The following is a 21,280-nucleotide window of genomic DNA, read 5'->3' on the forward strand; positions in this document are numbered from 1 at the left end:
AAATTGCATGCTCTATCTGTATCATGAAAGAAAAAAAATTGTGTTTAATATCCCTTTAACTGCTCAATGCAGTTAGCTGATCAATAGAAGAAACTCTCGGCTAGATTAGTCTTGTGTTATGAGTAAAAAAGCAGCGTTAAGCCTCATAACGCTGCTTTTTTACTACCGCTGGTATCACGAGTCTTGCAGATATAGGGGCACTGCACACTTTTTTGGCCTTACCGCAAATCAACTTACGCAAATTTGTGTATAGTCTATTTTCAATGGGACTTTCATAGTGCCGGTATTACGAGCTTGTCCTGGGAGGCCACAAAGTGAGCGGTACAGCCTATCCCGTCAAGATTCGTAACGCATTTTAAAGTAAGTAGTTATAAGTTTTAAACTACAAAGCCGTAGCATAAAACTCATAACTAAAGTGCTAAAAAGTACACTAACACCCATAAACTAACTATTAACCCCTAAACCGAGGCCCTCCCGCATCGCAAACACTAAAATTAAATTATTAACCCCTAATCTGCAGCTCCGGACATCGCCACCACTAGAATAAACATATTAACCCCTAAACCTCCACACTCCCGCCTCGCAAACATTAGTTAAATATTATTAATCCCTAATCTGCCGCCCCCAACGTCGCTTCCACTATATTAAATTTATTAACCCCTAAATCCCCCTAAATCTAAGTCTAACCCTAACCCTAACACCCCCTAACTTAAATATAATTAAAATAAATATAAATAAAAATTACTATCATTACCTAAATAATTCCTATTTAAAACTAAATACTTACCTGTAAAATAAACCCTAAGCTAGCTACAATATAACTAATAGATACATTGTAGCTAGCTTAGGGTTTATTTTTATTTTACAGGCAAGTTTGTATTTATTTTAACTAGGTAGAATAGTTACTAAAAAGTTATTAACTATTTAGTTAAAATAAATACAAATCGACCTGTAAAATAAAACCTAACCTGTTTTACACTAACACCTAACCTAACCCTACAATTAAATAAATTCCCTAAATTAAATACAATTAACTAAATTCAATACAATTAGCTAAATTACAAAAACAAACAAACACTAAATTACAGAAAATAAAAAACAAATTACAAGATCTTTAAACTAATTACACCTAATCTAATAGCCCTATCAAAATAAAAAAGCCCCCCCAAAATAAAAATAAAAACCCTAGCCTAAACTAAACTACCTTGATATGGATTGGGAGATAATTCAATATCCAATAGTGTTAGTGATATAGGTGGAGATAAAGCTTCACTCCTGGGTGTTTCCACCAACATTGACCGAAGGTAAAATGGTGCCTGTTTACCCTTCATTTTCTTACTTCGCATATCTATAAACATAAATATAAAAAAATAAAATTTAAATAAAAAATTAACATAGTTATGCATGCTACTCCAATTTTATTAATAGTATTTTTTTAAGCAAAAATTTATATCTACTAACATTGTTCATCAAGCTCATTTTTAAAGACCAATTACAATTACATTTTACTCTACTAACAGTTCTGCATGCTTACTTTTCTAAGGCCTAGATTTGGAGTTTGGCGGTAGCCGTGAAAACCAGCGTTAGAGGCTCCTAACGCTGGTTTTAGGCTACCTCCGGTATTTGGAGTCACTCAAAAAAGGGTCTAACGCTCACTTTTCAGCCGCGACTTTTCCATACCCCAGATCCCCTTACGTAAATTGCGTATCCTATCTTTTCAATGGGATCTTTCTAACTCCGGTATTTAGAGCAGTGTCTGAAGTGAGCGTTAGAAATCTAACGACAAAACTCCAGCCGCAGAAAAAAGTCAGTAGTTAAGAGCTTTTTGGGCTAACGCCGGTTCATAAAGCTCTTAACTACTGTACTCTAAAGTACACTAACACCCATAAACTACCTATGTACCCCTAAACCGAGGTCCCCCCACATCGCCACCACTCGATTAAATTTTTTTAACCCCTAATCTGCCGACCGCCACCTACGTTATACTTATGTACCCCTAATCTGCTGCCCCTAACACCGCCAACCCCTATATTATATTTATTAACCCCTAACCTGCCCCCCACAACGTCGCCGCCAACTACCTACACTTATTAACCCCTAATCTGCCGACCGCAAAGCGCCGCCACCTACATTATAGCTATGTACCCCTAATCTGCTGCCCCTAACACTGCCGACCCCTATATTATATTTATTAACCACTAATCTGCCCCCCTCAACGTCGCCTCCACCTGCCTACACTTATTAACCCCTAATCTGCCGAGCGGACCGCACCGCTACTATAATAAAGTTATTAACCCCTAATCCGCCTCACTAACCCTATAATAAATAGTATTAACCCCTAATAAGTGTAGGCAGGTGGAGGCGACGTTGTGGGAGGCAGATTAGGGGTTAATAAATATAATATAGGGGTCGGCGGTGTTAGGGGCAGCAGATTAGGGGTACATAAGGATAATGTAAGTAGCGGCGGTTTACGGAGCGGCAGATTAGGGGTTAAAAATAATATGCAGGGGTCAGCGATAGCGGGGGCGGCAGATTAGGGGTTAATAAGTGTAAGGTTAGGGGTGTTTAGACTCGGGGTACATGTTAGGGTGTTAGGTGCAGACTTAGGAAGTGTTTACGCATAGCAAACAATGGGGCTGCGTTAGGAGCTGAACGCGGCTTTTTTGCAGGTGTTAGGTTTTTTTTCAGCTCAAACAGCCCCATTGTTTTCTATGGGGGAATCGTGCACAAGCACGTTTTTGAGGCTGGCCGCGTCCGTAAGCAACTCTGGTATCGAGAGTTGGAGTGGCGTTAAAAATGCTCTACGCTCCTTTTTTGGAGCCTAACGCAGCGATTCTGTGGACTCTCAATACCAGAGTTATTTTTATGGTGCGGCCAGAAAAAAGCCGGCGTTAGCTACGCGGGTCCTTACCGACAAAACTCTAAATCTAGCCGTAACTTTTTAAACTTTACTATACTAACATTGTTAAAGTGCAACTCAACCAAATTGTTTTCTTTCCTGATTCGTATAGAGCATGTCATTTTAATAAACTTTCTAATTTACTACAATTATCAATATTTTCTATAGTTTAACTTGATATATTATTTTTAAGAGCAGGAATGTAAATCTTAGCAGCCAGCCTATGTTTTGCTCAGCCACATGGATAGTGCTTGCTTATTGGAGGTTTCCATTTACCAACCAATAAGCAAGAAATGTTCACAAACAAAAATGGGCCTGCTCCTATGCATCACATTCATGTTTTTTAAATAAAGATAGCTAGAGAATTAATAAAAATTGTTAAAAGTAGTAAATTAGGAAGTGTCTTAAAATTGAATGGTGTTTCTGAATCAGGAAATAAAAAAAAAATTTGGTGTCCCTTTAAGCATGTTCCTTGATGATCTTGTAGTAATTGTCAATGATGACGCAGTTCAAATTACATTATCTGTTTCTATTACAAGAAAAAAATAAAAAATATACAAACCTTAATATATATATATATATATATATATATATATATATATATATAGAGAGAGAGAGAGAGAGAGAGAGAGAGAGAGAGATAGATAGATAGATAGATAGATAGATTAAATTTACATGTCCTTATCAATCTTCTAATAGATTTATAGTACTTAGGTTCCCTTTTCTTCAAGTCCCTATATTTTCGAAGACATTGTCGTCTTGTTCTTTTAATTTTTGAAATCCGATGCATTATTCTCAGCATCTCGTATATAATTTTGTCACAGCATTCCTGTTTCACTGCCCTTACACCCCCAATACGTTTTGGAAAATATTTATCCATCAAATAAACTAATATTACTAATTAACCTGCACCAAAAGGTTTAGGACGCGACATGCTTGACGATGACATCATTAATCGTTGTCAATCATTAGCACAATGATTGCGATATTTAGCAACTAAAAAATGAAAATGTTTAAAATATAATATATATTTCAATGTATGTATTTTTTTAATGTTTGTAATCAAAAAAATTTAATAGAATGTTCAATAATAAAATATTCTTACATTTATGTTGAAAGGTTTAATAAAGTCAATTTTTTTAATGAACCATTCGTGTAAACATCATGACATTTGTGAAAAAAATTATAATTTACTCCTATTGTCAAATACTAATTATTATATTTCTAACTTCATTAAAAAAAACAGGAATGAAAGATTAATAGACAGGCGAACTTCGGTTCAGCACCCTGGATAGCGCTTAATTATCAGTGTTTATATTTAGCAAACAATAAGCAAGTGGTACCTAGATGCTAAATCGAAACCGGTCATGCTCTTAATCGTTCAATCCAGTTTTTTAAATAAAAATAACAATAGAACTAAGAATTATTGTTAATAGGAGTAAATTATCAATTTTATATAAATTGCTATATGTGTAAAGTTACAAAAAAATAAAATTTTGTTTAGTAACTATTTCAGTGTTACATATGTGTATATATATATTATAATTTATTTTTGGTTACAGTACGTTTTTAAAAATTAAAAATGTATTTTTTTTTATTCTTTGTAAGTTTGTAATAAAACTATTTTTATTGCATTATTTGTTGACAAATGTTTTGGCTTTCTTTATTTTCAATTTTTAGCACAACTATTGTCACTATTTGCTTCCTACAAAAAGCTAATTGGATTAATGTTACATAAATATATATGTACGACAATGTTTGATCTATATGAGACACCAGAACTTCAAAAATGATTGAAGGGAAAGCTAAGTTCATAAAAATAATAAGTGATAAGAGTAAGCCCTCAAGGATTTTTGAATTTGAATATGGCCCTACCTAGGAGCTGTTAAAACTTTAGATTACAATAAAACAAAGAAAATTACCTAGTTAAAGTCTTTAGAAAAGTTGTTTTAAATTACAAGTCCTATCTGAAACCAAAAACTTTTACTTTTGAATAGACTATTGAGGGATTAAATTAAACAAATCACATTATGTCAAAGCTATAGACAGTAGTGTGATGTCACAATGACAATATATTGTCAACCAATTTTTTGTAATGACTTTTATCATAAACTTGATTTATAATTACTATTTAAAACCATTGATAATTAAATAGCAACAACTTGATGTAATTATATGTTTATTAACAGTCACCTATATTACGAGTCTTGCGTTAGGGTTAAAAAGCATCGTTGAGAGGTCCCAACGCTGCTTTTTAACGCCCGCTGGTATAACGAGTCTTGCAGGTACAGGTGTACCGCTAACTTTTTTAGCAAGACTCGAAAATACTGCAAATCCACTTACGTCAATTGCGTATCCTATATTTTCAATGAGATTTTCCTAACTCCGGTATTACGAGTCTTCCTAAAAGTGAGTGGTACACCCTCTCCTGTCAAGACTCGTACCGCATTTGAAAGTCAGTAGTTAAGAGTTTAAAGGGCTAACGCCGTAGTATAAAACTCTTAACTAAAGTGCTAAAAAGTACACTAACACCCATAAACTACCTATTAACCCCTAAACCGAGGCCCCCCCACATCGCAAACAGTTAAATAAAAATTTTAACCCCTAATCTGCCAAACCGGACATCGCCGCCACTTTAATAAATATATTAACTCCTAAACTGCCGCACTCCCACCTCGTAAACACTAGTTAAATTTTATTAACCCCTAATCTGCCGTCCCTAACATCGCCGACACCTACCTACATTTATTAACCCCTAATCTGCCGCCCCCAACGTCGCCGCCACTATATTAAATGTATTAACCACTAAATCTAAGTCTAACCCTAACCCTCACACCCCCTTAAATAAAATATAATTTAAATAAATCTAAATAAAATTACTATCATTAACTAAATTATTCCTATTTAAAACTAAATACTTACCTATAAAATAAATCCTAACCTAGCTACAATAAAACTAATAGTTACATTATAGCTATCTCAGGGTTTATTTTTATTTTACAGGCAACTTTGTTTTTATTTTAACTAGGTAGAATAGTTACTAAATAGTTATTAACTATTTACTAACTGCCTAGTTAAAATAAATACAAATTTACCTGTAAAATAAAACCTAACCTGTCTTACACTAACACCTAACATTACTGTAATATACCTTTAAGGTGTATTCCCTCCTACTCCTTTTCTGCCTCTATTTAAGGAGTCTCCTCCCTCTACTACCTGCCTGATTATTAGATAAGTTTCTGCCTAAGAAGTTTGTGAGCTTGTCTAAACTTTTGTTCCAGGTCAACCAAAGGCTAAGTAATACCGTTTTTACTTGAGTCTCATTATCATTCATTGGAGTGTATTTGTTTAAACACAATTTATGCTCTGTACAGAGTCTCTTACTATTCCCTGCAGTCCTGAAATCTCTCTCTCTGGATGCACCGTAACCGCAACAGCTGATTACTTCACTACCGCACTCTGCTATGGAACATCGATATCAGAACCCTCATCCTGCACTTCCGGTCTGATCTCAGAGTCACGCTAACACTGATTTGCTGAACAAACGAACCGGAGATCTTCGCAAGTATACCTTTCAGAAATTGCGACTTACAGGTACTTTATTCCTCCTCCATATTTAAAGCTTTGACGTTATTTAGCTTTATTACGTGTATCGGATTATATGTTCACAGCTTACTAAATAGAGGACTCAATTACTACTCTGATACGATACCGGACATTAATAACCTGAACTACCACTTCTTCTAACTAAGTAATCTAATACTCTCGGCTGATACCTTTGATAGTTATCGTATTGGTTATCACACTTATCTCTGTGAACTACTCTGAGTGTGTAGTTTTCAAGATTCTCTTGTATCTATTCATCAATCTATCAATAAGCTCACTATATCTCACTCAGTAGCTGCACCTCTAACCACTGAGTTTGTTTATACAAGAGCAACAAACCAATTTATTAGTTTCACTGTGTAGAGACAAAGTATTGTTTGGAAATATCACAATATATGTTACCAAACATTACAGAATAATCAGGCCAAAATAATCATTGTTACATTTCAACTCTAATATGGATCCCACTGAAATTAACAATGAAATTGCCAGTCTTAATAGAAAGGTTGAATATCTAGCTCGTGGTCTCACTGAGGTTCAGGCTGAAAACACAGCTTTAAAAGCTCTGATTAAAGACTGTCTACCTACTAAACAACCAGAAATCCCTGAACCTCATATACAATTACCACAACTCTTTCCAGGGAAACGCTCTGAATACAGAGATTTTAAAAATGCATGTAATCTGCTTTTCACATTGAAACCTCACACTTACCATACTGACCGGATAAAAGTCTGTACAGTAATTTCCTTTTTGATTGGATAACCCAGAACATGGGCTAATAGGTTTTTTGAGAGCAATAATCTAATACTGGATTCCTTACAAGATGTTTTTCAAGCTATGTCAAGTCTATACGAGGATACCAACACACAACTTACTGCAGAGAATAAATTAAGAGCTCTGAAACAAGGTAAACGAACCGTGGAAGAATATACAACAGACTTCCAGATGTGGGCAACAGATTCCGAATGGAATGAAGTTAGCTTAAGAAACCAGTTTCGTTTGGGCCTGTCAGAGGCCTTAAAGGATGAACTTTCTCATTTAGAATTACCTGACACTCTCACAGGTCTCATCAAACTTAGCACAACTCTAGACAGAAGATTAAGAGAGAGAAAGGCCGAAAGGGGCATTTATGAGAATCCACTGAGACGCACTTACTCATCTAGCACTGGTATGGAAAGATCTCAACCGCATACAGTACCCATGGAAATTGGCACGATAAAAGGACCCTTATCACAAGAGGAAAAGACCCGAAGAAAACTAGCAAACCTTTGCCTATACTGTGCCAACAAGGACCACACCGTGTCAAACTGCCCCCTACTCGCTAAACAAAAGAAGGGTAAGACTAAACAGAGTGTACATATATGCAACATTACCTCACCAAATCAACTAACGATGCCTCTCTCATTGCAGTGGGACAGACAAGTCATCCAGACTAACGCTCTCATAGATTCAGGAGCTTCAGGGAATTTTATGGATGTCTCTTTTGTTAATCAGAATAAAATTCCAATTGTGTGTAAGCAAGCTCCTGTCTTTGTCAAGTTAATAGATGGCACTTTCATACAAAAAGGTCCCATAACACATCACACCATTCCATTACTCATCACCACTTCTGACGGTCACACTGAATACAACTCATTTGATATCATTACTATAGCAATGCATACAGTTATCTTAGGTTACATACTCCTGGTTAACCATACATAACGCACATATTAACTGGTCACTAAACAAGGTTACATTGAAATCTGACTACTGTAATAAGACTTTCTATCCTCACTGCTCAATATCTAACATTGGAACTGTGATACCAGTTGCATATCAGGATTTGGAGGAGGTGTTTAACTTAAAAGAAGCTGAAAATCTTCCACCACACAGGGACTTTGACTGTCCTATAGATATTTTACCAGGATCCTCTATACCGTATGGCAGAATATACCCCTTATCACAAAAAGAATTGACCTATTTGCGAACCTATCTAGATGATAATCTTCAAAAAGGTTTTTCTATCCCACTCTACTTCCCCTGAAGCAGCAGGAATGTTTTTTGTTAAAAACAAAGATGGAAGTCTTAGACCGATCATAGATTATAGAGCTATGAACGCTATAACCATAAAAAAACGCCACCCATTACCTCTCATACCGGAACTTCTAGAACGTCTCACAAAGGCAACTATATATACTAAACTTGATTTGAAAGGGGCATATAACCTCATAAGAATTAAACAAGGCAATGAATGGAAAACAGCTTTCCACACGAGGTACGGATTATTCCAATATAATGTAATGCCTTTTGGGCTCACTAATGCTCCGGCAACCTTCCAACATTTTATTAATGAGATCTTCCGTGATTTAACTGATATCTGTGTCATAATATACCTCAATGACATACTAATTTATTCAACAGATATTCATGAACATTAGAAACATGTACGTTGGGTCTTAACCAGATTGAGAGAGCATAAACTTTATGCCAAACTAGAAAAATGCATTTTTCATGTCAACCAAATAAAATTTTTGGGATACATCATAACCCCCAATTAGATACAAATGGATCCGGACAAAATTAACACAATTACTGATTGGCCACAACCCAATTCTGTTAAATCTCTGCAGAGATTTTTAGGGTTTTGAAACTTTTATAGAAAGTTTATAAAAGATTTTTCTACTATTGTCAAACCATTGACTCAACTTACCAGTAAAAATCGTAAGTATCTTTGGTCAGAGGAGGCACAACAAGCCTTTATGTTACTTAAGGAACGATTTACTACAGCTCCCATTCTAACTTTACCTGACTATGAACAGCAATTAATTTTAGAAGTTGATGCGTCAAATTCTGGTCTAGGCGCAGTACTCTCACAACGAGATAAAAATACTCAAATTATACATCGTATAGCGTTCTACTACAGAACTTTATTGCCTGCAGAATGTAATTACAGCATTGGCGATAAAGAGCTACTGGCTATAAAATCTTCCCTCGAACAATGGAGACATCTCCTGGAAGGTACTGAGATACCATTCTTGATCTTCACGGATCACAAAAATCTTCAGTACCTAAAGAAAAATAAAACACTATCCGACAGACAAGTTAGATGGGCACTCTTCATGGATCGTTTTAAATTTCAAATCACCTACAGACCAGGTTCTCATAATACAAAAGCTGATGCTTTGTCACGAAGAACAGAGACTTTACCAGAACGGGATATGTTACATTCGATTATTCCCCCAGAAAAATTCTTGGGAACATTGACGAACCTAGAAAAGGAGATAAGAGATGCTTTAAGCTTGGAATCCAATCCTCCTCCTGATTGTGTAAAAGACCCAACTTCAGGGTTATATTACCACAATCTAAGGTTATATGTACCCAAAACTTTGAGAGACTCCATACTTAAACATTCTCACGATAGTGTACTATCAGGACATATGGGGATACAAAAAACCTTAGATTTAATCAAAAGATACTTTTGGTGGCCTCAAATGGAATTTTCAGTTCAGAACTACATCAAAACTTGTGATATCTGTGCGAGAAACAAGATAGCACATAGAAAACCCATTGGACTACTAGCATCACTTCCAATTCCTGATATGCCCTGGTCCGTTATTTCAATGGACTTTATAGTCGACTTACCTCTCTCTCAAGCCTGTAACACCATTTATGTAGTGGTAGACCACTTAACCAAATTAGCTCATTTTATACCACTCAAAAACCTTCCAATAGCCATGACAACTGCAAGAGTATTTCTAGAATCTATAGTACGACTTCATGGTCTTCCTACAACAATAATAAGCGACAGAGGTACACAATTCACCTCTGCCTTTTGGAGATCTTTATGCAAACTTCTTAAAATAGGCACAAGGTTATCCACAGCCTTTCACCCACAAACAAACGGCTTAACTGAGAGATTAAATCAAGTATTAGAGCAATACCTAAGGTGTTATATCACACATTTGCAAGACGATTGGGTCTCTTACTTGGCCATGGCAGAGTTTTCATACAATAACTCTATATCATCATCCACTAAGATGACCCCGTTTTTTGCTATCTCATTATCTAAAAGCAGTGTAACTTCACCAAGTGCAATTCAATTCACCTCAGATTTACAGCAGAGAATGAACCTTCTTAAATCCCATTTAACTGAGGCCAAACATCTTAAGTTGCATATACCATCAAAAAAATTAGCTAATCAGTTTATTGGACCTTTCAAAGTTAACAAAATAATTAATCTCAATGCAGTGAGGGTAACGTTACCTAGGGATTTTAGAATTCACCCTACTTTCCACGTTTCACTGTTGAAACCATATGAGAAAGATACCCGAACACCTGATGCAGATCCCCTACCTTCAGTGGTATTGGACAACCAAGAAGAGTTTGAAGTGGAACGTATCCTGGATTCCAGGATTAGACGACGAATCCTAGAGTATTTAGTCAAATGGAAGGGATACGGACCGGAAGAGAATTCCTGGATTCCACACTCAGATGTTCATGCTCCGCTTCTTCAACGTACTTTCCATCACAGACATCCTTTCAAACCTTGTTAGGGATTCCCTGAGGTAATCCCTTGATGTGAGGGGTATGTAATATACCTTTAAGGTATATTCCCTCCTACTCCTTTTCTGCCTCTGTAATATACCTTTAAGGTATATTCCCTCCTACTCCTTTTCTGCCTCTATTTAAGGAGTCTCCTCCCTCTACTACCTGCCTGATTATTAGATAAGTTTCTGCCTAAGAAGTTTGTGAGCTTGTCTAAACTTTTGTTCCAGGTCAACCAAAGGCTAAGTAATACCGTTTTTACTTGAGTCTCATTATCATTCATTGGAGTGTATTTGTTTAAACACAATTTATGCTCTGTACAGAATCTCTTACTATTCCCTGCAGTCCTGAAATCTCTCTCTCTGGATGCACCGTAACCACAACAGCTGATTACTTCACTACCGCACTCTGCATCGGAACATCAATACCAGAACCCTCATCCTGCACTTCCGGTCTGATCTCAGAGTCACGCTAACACTGATTTGCTGAACAAACGAACCGGAGATCTTCACAAGTATACCTTTCAGAAATTGGGACTTACAGGTACTTTATTCCTCTTCCATATTTAAAGCTTTGACGTTATTTAGCTTTATTACGTGTATCGGATTATATGTTCACAGCTTACTAAATAGAGGACTCAATTACTACTCTGATACGATACCGGACATTAATAACCTGAACTACCACTTCTTCTAACTAAGTAATCTAATACTCTCGGCTGATACCTTTGATAGTTATCGTATTGGTTATCACACTTATCTCTGTGAACTACTCTGAGTGTGTAGTTTTCAAGATTCTCTTGTATCTATTCATCAATCTATCAATAAGCTCACTATATCTCACTCAGTAGCTGCACCTCTAACCACTGAGTTTGTTTATACAAGAGCAACAAACTAATTTATTAGTTTCACTGTGTAGAGACAAAGTATTGTTTGGAAATATCACAATATATGTTACCAAACATTACAATTACACTACAATTAAATAAATTACATTAATTAAATACAATAAGGGATATTTGTAATTTAGTATAGGGTAGGGCTTTTTTATTTTGGGGGGCCTTTTTATTTTATTAGGGAGATTAGATTAGGTGTAATTAGTTTAAAAAACTTGTAATTATTTTATTATTTTCTGTAATTTAGTGGTGGTTTTTGTACTTTAGTTTATTTCATTTTATTGTAATTAATTTAATTTAATTTAGGTAATTAATTTAATTATAGTGTAGTGTTAGGTGTAATTGTAACTTAGGTTAGGTTTTATTTTACAGGTACATTTGTCTTTATTTTAACTAGGTAGCTATTAAATAGTTAATAACTATTTAATAACTATTCTACCTAGTTAAAATAAAAATAAACCCTAAGCTAGCTACAATGTAACTATTAGTTATATTGTAGCTAGCTTAGGGTTTATTTTATAGGTAAGTATTTAGTTTTAAATAGGAATAATTTAGTTAATTATAGTAATTTTATTTAGATTTATTTAAATTATATTTAAGTTGGGGGTGTTAGGGTTAGTGTTAGACTTAAGTTTAGGGGTTAATAACTTTATTATAGTGGCGGCGACGTTGGGGGTGGCAGATTAGGGGTTAATAAGTGTAGGTAGGTTGCGGCAACATTGGTGGTGGTAGATTAGGGGTTAATAAATATAATGTAGGTGTTGGCGATGTTAGGGGCAGCAGATTAGGGGTTCATACATATAATGTAGGTGGCGGCGGTGTCCGGAGCGGCAGATTAGGGGTTAATAATATAATGTAGGTGTCGGCAATGTTGAGGGCGGCAGATTAGGGGTTAATAAGTGTAAGATTAGGGGTGTTTAGACTTGTGGTTCATGTTAGGGTGTTAGGTGTAGACATAAAAAGTATTTTCCCATAGGAATCAATGGGGCTGCGTTAGGAGCTGAACGCTGCTTTTTTGCAGGTGTTAGGTTTTTTTTCAGCCGGCTCTCCCCCATTGATTCCTATGGGGAAATCGTGCACGAGCACGTTTAGCCAGCTCACCGCTACCGTAAGCAGCGCTGGTATTACAGTGAGATGTGGAGCTAAATTTTGCTCTCCGCTCACTTTTCTGTGGTTAACGCCAGGTTTGTAAAAACTCATAATACCAGCGTTGTTTGTAAGTGAGCAGTGAGCATAAACTGCTCATTAGCACCGCACAGCTTTACCGACAAAACTCGTAATCTAGCTGAGTGATTGGTAATACTGTTAAGTATAAATTTAATTTATAATTTTTTTAGTTTAGTTGTATACCAATTTATTGTCTGTTGATGAGAAACATTATCATTTTTTGTCTTTAAGATGTTCTTTTACATCATATTATATTTTAAATAAAAAAAATAAAGATTCGATGAAACTTTAATAAAGGAAATTATTTTTTTATTAATTAACTTAATACATAAAATGTAATCATAAAAATATTGTTCTTAAACCATGTCCCTTGTTGCCATACCACTGTTCTATACATATTTCTTCAGCAAAATCGTCAGCATCTATGGTATTTTCTTCCTCTGATGGGCAGCCTCTTTTAATTGCTATATTGTGCAGTATGCAGCAAACCAATATAATTCTTTTGACTTTCTCAGGTGCATACTGCATAGCGCCACCAGAAAGATCAAGACATCGAAACCGCATTTTCAAAAGACTGAAAGTCCTCTCAATTATCCCCCTGGTAGATCGATGTGCTTCATTGAAACGTATTTGATTTCTGGTTTGTGGGTTGTTATAGGGAGTCAACAGCCATTCTGTACATGAGTACCATCCATCTCCTAATTGGACTTAAAAAATATAAATATTAATATAAAAATAATCATAAAGATTGAGAACTAATACGATGCAAATTAAAAATATACAACACATTACAGTTTAATTACAGTGGACAAATTTGGCGAAATTTATGTACATGGAAATTAAAAAAGACAAATTAGACTCCAGTTATGCTTACCTAGAAGCCATCCTTCGGGCATATCTCCATCCTCGATCTTCCAGTATAAGCCAGTCTGCCTTAAGATGTAAGAATCATGACATGAGCCTGGGTAGTTTGAACGGACACTGATTATCTTCATGTTGGGATCACAGACCATCTGAACATTCATGGAATGGAAATGCTTTCTATTCCTATAGATCTCCTCACGAGCTTGAAGTGATCTTACTGCAACATGGGTACAGTTTATGGCCTCTAGGACATTGGGCATCCCAGCCATCCTACAGAAATTTGACTTTATAGATTGCCATTCTTCTGGGGTAGATGGCAAACAAACATATCGAGGAAAAATAATCATCATAGCCTCTATGACTTTTGATAAGTGACGTGAAAAAGCTGATTGACTCATTCCAATAATGACGCTAGAAACCGCATGAAAGGAGCCTGTTGCCATAAAATGCAATGCAGCTAATAGTTTCAATAGTCCCGGAGTAGCTTGTGAACGAGCCGTCATCGGCTCCAAATAATCTTCAATCTCTCAATACAGGTGTAATATGGATTCACAATTACTTGCCTGAGGAAACAGAGTGGTTAGCTCTGAGAAACGCGTAGCGTGTTTTACTGAAAGTTTTTATTTGTTCATTCAATGGTTTTTATATTTTTTCTTAATATAAAGAACTTTTTATCATCTGAAGTCTCCAATTTTTTCATTTGACCATCACATAGCCTTGGAACAGTGCATTACCGGAGTGATTATGTGCGCTGGGCCACTATAATATACCTAGCAGGCTGCAATAGCACTACAGTGTGCTTTATATTTTGTGAGTATCTTTCTAAGGGAGAAGTTAGTGGGTCCATATATTGCTAACTGATCTGCACTAGGGGTCGCCCTCTGTATTTCTTCAATTTTTTCAGATTCACAATTAAGCCGGAATCTTTGTATAATCTCTCGGTCAGAAAGGCCATGCAAACCAACCCATGGAAGGAATACACTGGGGATATGAACTCTCCTTCTTCTAACCAATCGATTAGGAACATTTCCAGTATTCTGTCTTTTAGACCGGGTTTGCATCACACAGAGAATAAACAAATACAGAAAAGTCTCCATAGCTGCTAAAATCAACAATGTAAGTACAATGCTGATATTACTGCCTTTTATATATGTCTAGACTGGTGTCTACATTGACTTTCCTATTGTTTTGTACCTTGCCCGCCACCTAAAAGGTGGCGAATCAAAAATAACGAGGTGGGAGCGGAAAATGTAGCAAGCGGATAAATAGATTTTTTAGTACATTAGTTTATGGCGAGTTTGTGGTCAAATCTGTCTAATTACAGTGAAAAATGGAGAGGTAGCGAGGTTTGGCGGATAAGTACGCACGCAATTTTAAATATGCGGGTTTGAACATAGTTGACGGCTTTGTACATATCAGTGTGCGAGTTTTGATGCAAAAATTGTTGTGTGTAGCTCGCTGACTGCTTAGTACATGGAGCCCATATACTACATGCTGATGCTTATGTCATGTAAAGATTTATAACTTTGTATAAACTTATGTATAAGTTTATATATTTTAAGATTCACAGAAAAAAAAAGTTTTTGATATCCTTCAAGAGATCAAGAGTTTGTTCTCTTTGAAGTTTTCCTTATTGACATGTTAACATGTTGTCCTTCAGATCCTTCAGAGGCAGCAATTGTTATGAAAGAATTTGGAGGATATGTGAATAATTAATCCCAGTACCAGTGTTGCCACAGGGTCAAGGGGTTCACCCCAATCTGTTTATTGTCCATAGGAGCTTTCAGTTGTGCCTGAGATTTAACAACCCAAAACACGTTTGTCAAGGTACCCATTTCTATAATGAGAACATTATAGACAATGTTACCTTTTATTTATGGCTACTATAGAACTCAATGATGCATATCTGCGTATCCCTACACACAGGGATCACTTTCAGCTTGAGGTTTGCATATCTGCAAAACACTGCTAGTTTGCCACTCTGTGGGCCAGATTACGAGTTGAGCACAAAATATTGCTTATGCTAAGGTGATATTTGCGCTCAACTGAGTAATACCAGCGCAAACTAATGTGCAGTGGTATTACGAGTTAGGTGCAATGCGAACGCGACCTTGTGTTCGCATTGCATGGAAGCATTGTGCTCATGAGAGCACGCGTCCAAAGGCTTCAATAGGTGTCTCGTTCTGAGGCCATCATACAAGGCAAAGAACCTAAGCACAGCGAAGGGGGTAAGTAGCGCAGTGATGGTCAGCAATTTTAAATATATATGTACATGAATATATACATATAAATGTATGTTTTAATATGTCTAAATATGCATATTAACACATAAATATATATGTATATAACCATATACATATATATTTACAGGGAACACAGTTCCCATAGGCTACAATGTAAAGGCACTTTTCAGTGCCTTTTTTATAACACCTGCCAACTTTTAACCCCTTAAAACTGCCTAGTGTAGTATTTTTTTATGGAAAAAAAATACTACATTTTTATTATCATAAAAAAATAAATGATCCTCTATTTTGGGGCCATTTGGGGCACTTTTAGAAAATTAACCAGAGATCTGATCACTTGTAATGGCTGGTTATTAATCGTGTGCCCAGAAACGGGTAAATTTGCCCGTTTGTGGGTACATAATAAATTAGCTCTCCACTTGTAATCTAGCCCTGTGTTGGGTACTATCTTCGGCATTCAGGGCATTTCAGTTGCACTGTATCTGGACGACATACTAGTGCAAGCCTATTCCCTGTCACTAACTATTGCTCATATTTGGTCGGAGAATCATTATATCCTGTTATAATGGTAGCATTTATAGGAGTAAAAATAGACTCAATTCTTATGCATTTAGTTATGCATTTAGTTCCTAACGGAACTTCGCAAAGTGATGATTAAGAGGGCGGGTTTCTCTGTACAAAAGGCTCATTTTCCATCAGTAACTCAGATCATTGAGACAGTGGTTCTTATGATAACTGCTTCCGTTGCTGTTCCTTTTTCCCCTCTTGACTTGACTGTTATTACATTTGTAATAATAGATTGCTTTCTCTGTCAGACAATCTTTTTCTTGGGGACACAAAATCATTACTGGGCAATTGAGCTGATGGTCTCTCAGGCTGGGGGGTGGTGGTCTGGGTTTCTCGAAGAGCGCAAGAAGTTTGGTCTCTTCTAGAGGGAAGGTTACCAATTAACATTCTGCAACTTCGAGAGATTCTTCGGGCTCTTCAGACCTGGCCCCTATTGAAGGAGGAAAAGTTTATCCATTTCCAGTCAAACAATATTACGGCGGTGGCCTACATAAATCATCGACGAGGTACCCCCAGATCACTGACCATGCAGGAAGTGTCTTGAGACTCTGTCTTAGGCAGAGATAAATAATTTATTCCTATCAGCAATTCACCTACCAGGTGTACTCAACTGGTATATGGACAATCTCAGCAGTTAATCGGTCCATCCTAGAGAGTGGTCTCTCCATCAGTACACTTTCAATCCCTTAGTGATCAAATGGGGCTTACAGAACATAGATCTGATGGCCTCTCACTTAAATCACAAGCTTCCAAGGTATTGTACAGCATCAAGAGACCCAAAGGCTCACATGATAGACACCTTGGTATGTTCATGGGATTTTTATCCATCATACCTGTTTCCTCCGTTTGATCTTCTTCCAAAAGTTATTGCTTGTTTCAGACAGAAGTCATCGTTAGCGATCTTAATTGCTACAGCCTGGCCCGCAAGACTTGGTATGCAGATCTAGTGGACTGTGGACCATCATCATTTTACAAAAGAAAACAAAATTTATGCTTCCTTGATAAATTATTTTCTTTCGGGATGATGATGGTCCACAGTCCCTGCCCATATAAATTTTTGGGGTGACAGTTCTAATGACACCTCTACAGACCTTGCCATGTCTTTCTTACCTATATGTTTCCTATTCTCTAATCGGCTATTCTAGCCATCTCTAGCTGCCCTCCGCTCCTCGCTTAGCTGCCTCTGCACCTGCACCGCTCTGTCACTCTCTCTCTCACTGACTGACTACACTGCACTCACGAGCCGATTGAGCAGACTACACATGCAGTCAGTCAGGAGCGAAGGAGGTGCCAATGTGCACGGCACTGCGTGCCAGCTGCCAAAGTCAGTCACAATTTTTGCTGAAGCTGGCCCCCCTTAAGGGGGACCTCTGGGGGCCCGGTCCCAGTCGTGACCTCTCCACCCCCGGTAGTTCCGCCCCTGCGGCTATACGTTAAACTAAGAAAGAGATGGGAGGTGGGAGGGATTTTAAGCTCTTATATGGGTTCTTGACCTCCTCCTAGTGGTGGGAAATATATACCATAAGTTATGGAGGATTTTGGACCATCATCATTCTGAAAGCAAAGAATTTATCAGGTAAGCATACATTTTGTTTTTGTATTTAAATCCTTTGTGGTTGTTAAAAATCATATCTAGGTAGGTTCAGATGCAGCAGTGCACTCCTGGAAGCTAGCTGATGAGTGGCACACATATGCCTCTTGTCATGGGCTTACCAGATGTGTTTCGCTAGCTCACAGTGTTAAACTGCTTCTCTGAAGCTAATGTGTTTAACACCTGCAAACCAATAGTGTAGTCATAATATGCTCTAACACGCTAAAGAATTTTATGTTTAATCCTTTTATGAAGATGCTCTTCAACACCTTATCCAAATGTATTAGTTTTCTATTCATCCTAATTGCCTGTTAAGTTTCATAAACAACATTTACATTTAGAATTTCAATAGATTAGCATTAAAATTGGCCTGCTTGTCTCCACCCACAGCTATTTGTTAACCCTGCTTATTCACGCATGTGTGGGATATTTATAAAAGGTATGTCGGACCTGATCTGACAGTGCGGATCAGGTCCGACAGACCTCGCTGAATGCCGAGAGCAATACGCTCTCCGCATTCAGCATTGCACCAGCAGCTCCTGTGAGCTGCTGGTGCAACGCCGCCCCCTGCAGATTCGCGGCCGCTAGCAGGGGGTGTCAATCAACCCGATCGTACTAGATCGGGTTGAATTCCGGTGATCTCTGTCCGCCTGCTCAGAGCAGGCGGACAGCATTATGGAGCAGCGGTCTTTAGACCGCTTCTTCATAACTGCTGTTTCCAACGAGTCTGAAGACTCGCCAGAAACACGGGCCCTCAAGCTCCATTTGAAGCTTGATAAATGGGCCTCATGGTCTATAAATGCACTGGCAACGGCAAGCACACCACTTACCTTTTTTAGTAGGTTCTATGAACTTCTACTCCTCCACATCTTATAGTTGTATTAACTTAATTCTACTCTGTTGTTCAGCTGATTGAGTCATATTCTGCTAACACAAAATAGTCTGAATCTGAATAAAAAATATATTAAAATAATGAAATGCTTAATAGTTCAAATTAAGAATATATTTTAAACCATGAAAATTGCAAATGAAATAGAATTTTTTTTTCTTCAATTTAATTGAATAACAACTGTATCATGCACACTGTATATTACACAATGTGATAGGAAAAAGCCACCCGCAACCTGCGGCTGTGAGGGTTTCTCACTAATCGCCTGTAACTCTTATCTCTCTGTTTCAGTTTCCTCCTGTAACCACAATAACCGCGTGGACCCTAGAGACGCACAATGTAAAACCAACATATGTAACACACACCTTGTGGGCAAGACGGTGGGTTAGATTCACTTAAAGGGACACTGAACCCACATTTTTTCTTTCATGATTCAGATAGAGCATGACATGTTAAGCAACTTTCTAATTTACTCCTATTATCAATTTTTATTTGTTCTCTTGCTATCTTTATTTTAAAAGCAGGAATGTAAATCTTAGCAGCCAGCCCATTTTAGATTCAGCACCATAGATAGCGCTTGCTTATTGGAGGCTTACATTTATTCACCAATAAGCAAGCATAACCCAGGTTCTCAACCAAAAATGGGCCGGCTCCTATGCATCACATTCCTGCTTTTTAAATAAAGATAGCAAGAGAACAAAGAAGAATGGATAATGGGAGTAAATTAGAAAGTTGCTTAAAATTGCATGCTCTATCTGAATCACGAAAGAAAAGATTTGAGTTTAGTGTCCCTTTAAAGTCTCTACAGCTTCCACTGTTTAGGGTTTATTGTAAATAAATATTCTCAGCACGTGTTAAATCAAAAGGGATGTTATTTTCATAACATTGTTACAATTTTTTATATATATTCTTAAAGGGACAGAATACATAATTACAAGTTTTTTTTCTGTAATCTTGCAATCAATTAATATATCAGCAAATTGTGAAATATTTCTAAATATGTTAACATAATGGCCAAACTCTTCCACCACTTTTTATTTGGAGTTAATGCGAACTTCTAATAAACAAGCCTTGCCAATGCAGACTTCTACTAAGCAAGCCTGGAGCAGTGTCAGGATCGTGAAGTCTTCAGTGTGTACTTCTAATTCTCAGAAATGGAAAACCAACAATTTTCAGAGCTAAATTATCGGAAATGGGGGCAAAATAAAAAATATATATATAGCCAAGTTTGATTACTTCATAATTAAACATTTTATATTATAATCTCAAAGTTTGTCATGTCCTTTTAAGAGTATTATGGTTACCACTGATCAATTTTGATACGTTTTGAAGCATTATTTGGAATGTTGAAAGTACAAAAATGGTATAATCGTTGGTTTTTTTGGTTTTTCCAAAGTAATACAATAATGGAAGGGAGAGTATCCATGTTTACTATACGATCCTGAAAACCATGTTTACAACAATAGTATCAAATGTAAACAATTATAAAACATTGTACTGTCCATATCATTATTAGGTTTAACTGCTATATATATAGTATATGCTGAAAACTTTAACGGATGGTTCTACAGAGGGTTAAAAATGTTTTTATCAGGCAGGTGTTGCTAATTAAATCTTTGTATAATGTGCTATATAGCAGATATCACTCCCCCCCCACCACTAAAGTATCAGTGAATGAATGAATGAGGACATGAAACGCGTCTGTATGTGATTCCCTTGTACCATTCTTATTGGTCTCTCAAGCATTGTTTATACTAGGGATTTTTTTTGAATGAATATGTATTTTTTAATGTAACTGTAACTTTTTTTTCCCTCTGGAGTAGCATGCAGATCTGTGCATCTACATTTAATTGATTAAGCCTAACAGGAGCATATCCTGCAGCACCTTTTGGGCCCGCAGATCATCGCTCTTGCAAATGAACGCCACTGATGATATACAGCTGGAGAATTCCAGTTTTCCAAGTGTACTTTCCATCACCTTCACTCAGCTTCCTCTCCTTTTTGAATGGCACAGGCACTATTATGTCAGGG

This window comes from Bombina bombina, chromosome 7, assembly GCF_027579735.1.
Source record: "Bombina bombina isolate aBomBom1 chromosome 7, aBomBom1.pri, whole genome shotgun sequence".
Taxonomy (NCBI): Eukaryota; Metazoa; Chordata; class Amphibia; order Anura; family Bombinatoridae; genus Bombina; species Bombina bombina.